The following is a 9,844-nucleotide window of genomic DNA, read 5'->3' on the forward strand; positions in this document are numbered from 1 at the left end:
CAAAGCAAAGGCCCTGCTGTGAACTTTCATCTTCCATTAGTTTATCATTCTTCAAAGTAATCTCAACCTTTCCTAGTTTATCTGAGGTCAAAATACCTTCTGTTTTAATGAACTGGAGTAAAGGGCAGACAAGCTCCTACTGAGGCCCTGTTGGGGCTGTCCTTAATACCCGAAACCATCTAATTTTTTCCATCTAAGATAAATATTTCCGTCTGTAGAGAACTCTTATTCTATTTAAACCTCCTGTTACCACTACTCCGGCCCACTCTGTCTGGCTGCCCACCTGGGCCTGGAGTAGCCTGTACAAGCACAGCCTTCCCAGGAAGAGAACCACATCGGAAACGGGTTTCATGCAAGGCTGCTTGCACTCAATGGCATAAGCTGAGAAGCCTCCCATCAGAAGCCCCTCTTCTCAGAGGTGTGCCCAAGTAAGCGCACGCGTATGTATAAAAAGACATTTCTGTTTTCAATAAACTGTTTACTGTTCAAACATCAAATAAATGTAGAACTGTTTTAATCAACTGAGCAAATATTTAATGTACACTCTGGCATAAGAGCTACATTTAAAAATATCTACTGTGCTGCTGAAACGTAGGGAATTTGTGGAAACTGGTGACCGAAAAGGTAAAACAAACATTTTGGGGAAGAAGGGGTGAAATTCAAAATTTTTAATTTAAACTTATCTCCTCCCCCTTTTATGAGTGTCCAAGTAGTATTTTACCTCTGAGTCTATGTATGTGTTTAGTCTCAGGAAGTACTGGCTGTATTACAAATATATTTTCTGGAGCAGCTAGTGCTTGAGAGACTAACAAATTAGTTTCCAGTGAATTTCTATGAGAAGGCAAAATACAGCTAAGCTTATTTTCTGTCTATGACTAAATGATTTTTGGCTCCTTAGGATCCAAATACTGGAGGTCATTTAGAACAGGAGTGGCTCAGTTTCTCTTCACAGATGCTGGAAGAAATTGTCTAAAACTCGAACAGAAAATGCTTAGTTCTTAGAAAACATTTAATGGTCAGTAACTTCTGAGTAAATATTGAAAGTTGGTGGAAGATGTAAGAAAAATAACCTCTTACAAAGATACATGGAAAAAGCCTTTGATAAAATGGGTGGCATGATTTATTTTTTTCCCTAATAGCCATTTTAGTGGTATCTGTGGAAAAGAACAAGAAATAAAGGATTCAAAGTGTCTGATCATGGTTTTCAGCTCTTACTGTTGTGTGAGTCCAACTGATTAAATTTGGGAAGCACATTTCTCAAACAGGGCATCTTCTTTGCCTGAATTGACTCAAAAAAGAATTGTAAGAGCACGTGCAGTGCTCAGCTGTCGGTGGTATTTATTTCTCATGCTAGCATTTGGGGGTTGTTTAGATTAGTCAGATGTGAGGACATTGAGTTCAGTGGCCACAGGTTCATCGGCCGTCTCTAGCAGCTACGGCAAAAGGATCTTTAGCAGCAGATTTCTACCAAACAGGTGATGGATGTAGTCAATTGGATTTGGCCTTCAGGGATTTAAACTCATGCCTTCCTTCGTGCAGATTAGTCTCCTTCTGGTTTACAACAGCTATCCATTACATCTAAAACTTGAAAGTTTTGAGTGGCTTTGCTTTCACCATTTCTTTTGGAACATGGCACCGCTTTCATGTTTATTAAGAAAATTTCCTGCCATGGACTCAAAGAGCAGTACTTCAACTGCAGCTGAATTTTCAGTCATATCTGGTTCCTTGTGTCAGAGACAACTCATCCTTGTGTCCATAATCACTGATAAAAGTGTGCTGGGGAAAATAACACTTCAGAGCCTAAGTTCAGCTGTTCATAACCATAATGAAGAGGAAATGGAGGCTGAGAATTAAAAAGAGAAGAAAGGAAAGGAAGCTACTTAGCAATCAGAAGAAATAGTGTTTGTGAGATCATTAGAAACCTATTTGAAGTGCTTTTTCCTAACTAGCTTAAGCAAAAAGGAAGTTGTTAACTGAAGTCAATGAGTACAGCCTTATATCCACATGACATGAAGCAGTTAATGCAACTTAATGCCATAATGAAATGGCTGGAAATTATAAAATGCCTCCTCCAAATTTGGGGCTGTTTTTCCAAGAGGGGCTTTGAAGTCTGTGCTGCCAGACAAAGCTGGCTCTTATGTCAACAAAAAGATGGTGTGTTTGGCAATCAGTGTGTAATCATAATGCAAATATAGCTGCCCTCCTTCTCAATGCCCTCTGAAAAAACTACTGTATTCGAACTGAAAAAAATAGAAAATTAGAATGTTTTCTTGTTGAGTTTCAGGTAGAGCTTCAGCTACAGCAATCTCTGAAGCACTATGAGAAGTGTATGGTATTTCCCAATGTGTTTTACATGCATAATACATAAATATAGAGATAGCAATAAAAAGAGTCTCCAGGCTGATGTGCCTTAATTCAGGCTGTTTTTTCTCTTATGCTTAGGTTGCTATACCTGATCTGAGAGTATAGTATTAACATCTGTCACACTGGTATAGAGTCATTCAAGTTTTCTTCCTCCTCCTCTCTCTGTATGTAATGTATGGGTATGGTATTAACATACCAGCCACTTAATGAGGGCTTGCCTGGTCAGAATGAGCACCTTACAGGTAGATTTCTCATGTGCTTTTCAGGCCTTGGACTTTTGCATGCCAGCCTAGAAAATAGAATTTAGTTCTATTCAATCTTTACAATAGTAATTTTCCCGGCTCTAAAATTCATTGCAAAACAATAACTTCTTCAGGGTTTCTTCTTTTATTTAGTGTTATCATTTCACTTTCTTTGCAGTCCGCAAGCCATCGGTGTAAGCCAGCCCACTCTGTTATCATTATCAATGTTATTTCCCTAGGTTTCTTCTGTTTAATCAGCCTTGAATTTGACATGGTAGGGGCACAAAGATGGATCTGGTATGGGGGTTCTTCATAGTCTCTCCTTTTGGGGCAGAGGGCAGGCTTGTCCTGAAAGACCTGCAGCTCATCTAGGCCACTCAGAGGACTGAGAACGCTGTGTCCACTGTGCAAACACAAGAACCACAGGGCAGGTTGGGAGAGCAAAGCAACCTGACTGGCTGCCTTACCAGCTTCTTATTTACAGCCCAACCTGCCACAGACAGAGCTATTCCTCTTGACATTCCACACGTTCCCACAACATGCCCTGTAAGCTGTATAAATAACAGCGATTTCCCAGGACTGTCTCAGAAAGACCAGGTGACTCTACTAGGCCCAGGAGGTCTCTCTGGTTGTCCCTGCACTGACCCTGCAGAGCCAAACCTGCACATTGCTAATGTTCAGGCTGACTCAATAGCAGCCCCACTGTCCAAACAGTGGGGCTCTGGTTAGAACCAAGCCTCACCACATGCTGGTAAACACCAATAAAACGTCCCACGCAGTCCTCTCTCTGGAAGGCCAGTGCGAGGCTAGGGGTCAGTGGTCAGGAGGAATCTCACCGAACAAATGGAAGCTGTGTTTGCTCCACTGTGAAACACAAGCAGCGCCCGTCCCAGGGAGGGTTTGCTGTGTCATCCAAAATAAATGGACAGGGGTGAGTGTGCTGGGCAGACTGTGTTCTGACTTCAAAGGGGCCTCACGGCTGTGGCTGGAGAGAGACTCCTTCAGGCCTCCCCCCACAAGGAGCGCACTCATGAACATGCCACTTCTGGATGAGTTCTCTTTATCTGCTTAGGAGTGTTCGACAGCACAGCACTTCTGTTTATTTTCTGCTGAGGTTAAACAGATGCACAGGTCTGTTAGGCCACAGGGCCTAGTTCAAGATGAAGCAGGAAGACGGATGTGGTAGGTGTCATGTTAACATGAGGACAGTGGATTTGCCTGCTTTTGGTACTTGCATTCATATTTCACTTTGATTTATGTCTCAGTCTTCCCAGTGGCCAAATTATACTTTCTTTCAGCTTTAATCTGAAGCCAAGAGGTCCTCTGCTCTACAGACAGTGATGTAGTCTCCAGAAATTGGCCATGATCTCAAAAATCATCATTTCTTCGCTAAATAGTATCACGTCTGTAAGTTTTAATTTTCTCACACCGTGATTTGGTTGTAAAAGGTTGTAAAGCAAAAGAAGAAAGAGTTGAGGGGCTGTAAGCTGGGAAAAATGCAGATGTTGGCTTGATCATTATTATTTATACATTTTTCCATTTAGTTTATTGGTACATTTAAAGTGAATAATACAGTTACAGTTATCATTTGGATCTTGTATCTTTACGTGATGTATCTTGGTTCTTGTTTTTTCCCCACACCCCTGCCCTCCCTTCACCCCCTTCACCCTTCCCTATTTACAAAGACTTTGTTTCCATTTTTTTTCTTTTCCTTTATTTCCTTTCCCCTACCCTTCCCACTTCCCCTTTTAGAGAGGGTGAAATAGGAAGAAATGGCTAAAGGGCATCGTTATTATTTACACATTTTTAAAGTTTGAAGTTCACTTGAGCCACCTTGATTCCCTCAATCTTTCTGTTTGCCTGGCATCATAGTGAACAAATCTTCCCCCCAAATAGAAAATCCTCACATTTTCTGGAAAAAAAAAGATTTAAATTTAGATATTTTACAGCTCTGCTTTCAGAATGAAATGCAATAAAAATTGAAGATGCTTTAGTTTGCAGACTTTTCAAGATCATTTTTTTCTCCTTGTGTAAAATACGATTTTTACAGGCATTAGTGGTCTTACATCAATTTTCGAAATGTATAGGGTATAAAATATAAACAGATTAGATTAGTGATTTGGTGAAAGCTCTGATTCAAAGTGTCTATGAAGTGTGCCCAGATAACATTACCTTAGACTCTGCCCTTGGACAGCAAGAATTCCAACAGGGGCACAAAACTCTTCTATGAGACACTGGGCAACTGAATTATTGCACATGAATTTCTATGTTCAAGATCATGTCATAAACCTAACTCTAAGGGCTCGATTCTGTCTGAAGATCCCAAGAACAGACATCAACATTGCACAGGTTCAGACTGATCCAGGCTTCCAACCTCTTTAAGCCCTGACCTCTCCCTACACTAAAGTAATTTATCTCAGAAAGCAGCAAGAGTTAGAGTTTTCTGTAATTTCCCTAACCTCCATTTCTTGTCAGGTAGCAGTTTCATCCACACTCTGATTATACTGCACTATTACCTTACGTACAGATTTTATAAGAGAGAACTGTATACATTTGAGAACCACCTTAGGTAGAATCTATATCTAAGTCAGCTTTATACAATGAAAAAGCAGCACTTATTTGTTGCACTATTTTTCACTTAACGAAACACTGTGAATTAATGTTTACTGACTGGTATTTTTGTTTTGTTCACTTTTAAGATTTGTGACTATAATAAACATGTATCTATCTTCCACCAATAAATATTATAATGGTGCATGCATAATGGGACCTAATCATTTTTCAAAATTAGATATTCTAATTTCAATATAGACAAGAAATTGTGTGTGTGTGTGTGTGTGTGTGTGTGTGTGCAACGGATTCTACACCAGAGCAGCAATATTTTAAATCTGTGATTAAGTATATGCTCAAAGGATATATGCATACCCTACATATATGCATATCATACAGAGACAAGGAGAGAGCACCTATATAAATGTTTGTATAAAAATTCCAAATCTAATTTTGAAGTAGATGGATACATATTGAGGATATACTCCTAAGTGAAATAAATAAGTCACACATGTGTAAATGCTGAATAGTTTCTCTGGCGTGAATAAACTGCAATAATACATAAGATCCTAATAAGATTACTGACATTGTGAAATGGGAAGAAAGGGGCTAAAGGTGTAGGGAAGGTGGGACGGGTAGGGGAAGGGTAATAAGGGAAAAGAAAAAAATGTGTGATAATGAAAAGAAGAAAATAAAGTGTAGATGGGCAGGGGAGGAAGGGGTGAAGGGAGGGCAGGGACAAGGGGAGAAAATGAGAACCAAGACCTGTTGTGTAAAGGTACAGGATCCCAACAATGAATGTAACTGTACTGTATACCTAAAATGTACCAATAAACTCAATTAAAGCTGAAAAAAATGAAGATATAAGCAATGTTAGCCTTTTAAAAATAAGTCAAAAGATATTTTTATGGATAAATTATTTCTAGATTATTAAAGAAAATGTTACACAGCTTTAGTGAGAAGTAAATTAATATGCATAAAATCCCACATTTTAAAGTTATGATCTTTGCTGAGGAAATTCCCTCTGATAACATGATTCATCCTATTTATTTACAGCCACCAGGGTTGTACTAGTGAAAGATGAACATCCATGTATTCATTCAACATGAGCCAGGTCCTAGAAGACTGTCTAGTCTGGTGAAGAATATGAGAATAGAAACAATAACTGCATGTAGGTGATCAGTTCCATAACAGAGGCTTGTTGGAGGGATTATGGGACAGAGAGGAGAAGAGACAACTGGGGAAATTATCACAGAGGTGGTGTTCTCTGAGCTCAGATTTGAGGTATAAGAAACTCTTACGCAAATAAGGACTAAAAGGTGTAATAGATAGTGAGAAATAGGAAGAAAAGGTTCAAAGGGGAAAGGGAAGTGGGAGGGGTAGGGGAAAAGAAAGAAGAGAATGGGATTAATGTAATAAAACGAAAAATGGAAACAAAGTCTTTGTAAATGGCCAGAGGTGAAGGGGTTGAAGGGAGGTCAAGGGAATGGGGAAAAAATAAGAACCAAGATGGATTATGTAAAGGTGCAAATTTCCAAGGATGAATGTCATATTGTATGCTTTAAGTGTACCAATAAAATTATTTTTTAAAAAAAGAAAATCTTATACAAAAAATACACCAAATCTCAAGTACAGACAGGTTGGGGCTTGATGTCGATGATTTTCTTCTTTCTCCTAATATTCTTTGAAGTTGTAGGTTGTAGTTGTTAAAATTATCCTAATCTATAAAATTCAACTTTGCCAATCACATTCTATAATTAAAATTTCCTTATAGCAGATACAAAGCTTGAGACACAATCACTGAAAACACTGAATGATAACCTGGCTTCATTCATAAAAATGTACTGCTTAGAAAAATGGTTGTGATTCTAATCTCTCCCCTGTGTGCTTAGATACACCTGGTATGTTGTTTTTAGCTTTGGGTACCGCATTCTTCTCATCAAGACAGGAGTACAGGTAAGATGAGGGCGAGACAACAGTGGATCTGGAGTTTTACACGTAAAAGTCAGTAGGAAGAACTATGTATGTTTAACTTAAAATGAAAGAAAGCACTTCTGGCTGCTTATGATGTAAAACCTGTCATGTGGAAAATAAATGAAGCTTAACCCAAATATTTCCAATTGACACACTCAAGACTAGATAACAGGCATTGCAGGACAGTAAAATCTGGCTCAATTTTGGGGAAATACTTTTCAGTTTTCACACGCTCTCTATCAACTTTAGAGCAGACAAATCTGACGGGGTCTTGGTGAAATATATTCAAGTCATGCATTTGGCTGGTCAGATATAGAAAAGAGTTTGTTGCAAATGCTGAGATTTTATGATCTTATAATAGCCAATATGATCTGAATTTTTGAGGGTTTTTTTGTGTGTTTTTATTTAGTAATGTTTTCCCCAGCCTAATAGAAAATTCATAAAAAGAGATCAGGTAGGTAATCAAAACTTTGCACACTAAATGTTGTATGTAGTATCTCATTATACATATACAAATAGGAACATATTGGTGAGTTGACTAATAGTCACTTCTTAATATATGTACTGTGAATAAAGGCAAGAAATTGTCTTCATACTAATTTCCAGCTTTGAAAATTGCCTATAGGTCTGGAATAGAAGTGGAACCCTTGCAAAGATCAGAAGGCTATGTCCCTACAGCAAGAAAATTGATACCATGAAACAGCAATTCTCTTTGAAGCTCAGAGAAGAAGTCCACTGAGGAAAGTTAAACACAGAAAAGTCAAAATTGGCCAAGAGTGTGTGGGCGGGGATAAGTCAGCATCTGTAACCATTTCCAGCAAAAGCTTAATTTTTAGCAGTGGAGAGTTGTCAAAAGAACTAATGAAGTCGTGTTTTCCTTCCCCAAACCTCCTGTCCTAAATGGCTCGCATGGTAACTGGTTAGTTGGGTCAGAGGCACTCACAGGCCAAAGGCCGTTTGTCCAAGCATCTGTAGAGTACATGGACTGAATTACTCTTGGACACAACCCAACGGCGCAGTGTGGGACAGAGTTGGCTGGGCTTAGTTTCATAACAATAATCAAACATTCACAGCAGCTGAGAATAAACTTTGCAAACACACTTTTATAAAGGAGCCTATTAGTCTGAGATTTCATTTACAAAATCATCTGGACAAACACTCCTGGAACAAACACTTCCCTACCCCCAGGGACCCCAATCTGGTTTTTTAATTCACATAACATATAATTAATCATTTTAAAGTGAACGATCCAGCAATATGTAGTACATGCACAATGTTAAATAATCACTGTGTTTACTTAGTTCCACAACATTTAATTCACACCCAAAAGAGGCCCCGTTCCTTTTAAGCAGAAAACTCCCCAACTCCCTGCCTCCTCCCATCCCTAGCAGCCACTTACCTGTTTTGCATCTCTATAGATTACCTATTTTGAATATTTCATGAAGTGGAATAATGCAGGGTCTGATCTTCCTTTTATTTGACAAATAATTTAAAGACTAAAACAGAGTTTACGTGTTGTCTAAATCATTCTTTACTTTGGGATTCAAAATATAGTTTTGGATTTCAATAACTGCACTCTCTATGGCTCTCCAGAAAGGGCATTTACTCCCCTCCTATAACTTCATTTTCACAATAATTGTATACAGTGGGCCAGGATCACTTTACTAGTAGCAGTTCAAAGTGAAGGTATACCGAGGGAGGAGAGTTGATTCAGTGCTCCACAGTGAAGTCATCCAAGGCACTCTGCTGTCTTTGATGCATGTCTCTTCTGCCTGCATTGCAAGGGGCCCACCAGAGTGCTTACTTGCACATCTAGCAAAGCCTTCAAACACTCAGGAGATATCCTAATACAGCTTGACATCTGTAATTTTTAAATTTCAAAAGTATATGTTAAATGATCAGAATGAATGCAAAAAATTTTGAGTGTTTCATTGCTATTTTTTACTCAGTAGAAAACTGGTTTTTGTGTGTGTTTTTTGTTTTGTTTTGTTTTTTTCCGTACCGGGGATGGAACTCAGGTCCTTGCGCTTGCCAGGCAGGCAGTAGAACCACTGAGCTAAATCCCTGGAAACTTGAGAACTGTTTTTGATGCATAATGGTCACATATGACTCAAACAGGCAAAACTAGGCTCTCTACCAAGGCCAAGTCTCCACTTGGAGTCAGCTCAGTCTTTGGGTGCTATCTGGATGTCTTTGTTATAGCATTTGAACATAAATGATCCCCCAAGTCTGTTCCTGATCAAAATCCTATAATTCTTAGCTAAGCCTCATCTCAAATTCAACACTGAACTCATCTGCTCCACCTACACAGGGTAATTTCAATACAATTGTTTGAAAGATGGGTCGATCAAAATTTGTTTCTCCTACTATGTGCCAATGGCCCATCTATTTTACTAAAACTTTTCAAGAAATTGTAAAGTTCTTTATGAAACGAATTGTCCTATATGGATTTTATTGACTCGATGGTTTATATGTGAATAGACCATTTACAGAGAGGCTTAGTAATGTCATGGTAATGTAATGCCATATTCTTTACCTTCTTGTTGTAAAGCAGTATCTCATTTTACAGCAGCACTGTCCCCATTTAGCTTTATGAATTTTACAGAGCCATATTAGACGGACTGTCACACAGCATTTTTAGCACATTCATAGACATATGTTATTTCCATCCCGTCCTCAAACCCAATCTTTTATTTTCCATTCAACCAAAAATT

The 9,844-nt window shown here is 38.7% G+C and overlaps 1 long non-coding RNA gene across 1 annotated transcript; it reads left to right on the plus strand.

Annotated features, from left to right (window-relative positions):
* Nucleotides 1-3,570: 3,570 nt before the first annotated feature.
* On the plus strand, nucleotides 3,571-8,223 carry LOC104874424. Its single transcript, XR_783722.1, has 3 exons — nucleotides 3,571-3,788; nucleotides 3,905-4,013; nucleotides 7,756-8,223. It is a non-coding gene; the product is annotated as an uncharacterized LOC104874424 (long non-coding RNA).
* The last annotated feature ends 1,621 nt before the right edge of the window (nucleotides 8,224-9,844 follow it).

Source organism: Fukomys damarensis, unplaced genomic scaffold, assembly GCF_012274545.1.
Source record: "Fukomys damarensis isolate Sample0158 unplaced genomic scaffold, DMR_v1.0_HiC HiC_scaffold_31, whole genome shotgun sequence".
In the NCBI taxonomy this organism is placed as follows: domain Eukaryota; kingdom Metazoa; phylum Chordata; class Mammalia; order Rodentia; family Bathyergidae; genus Fukomys; species Fukomys damarensis.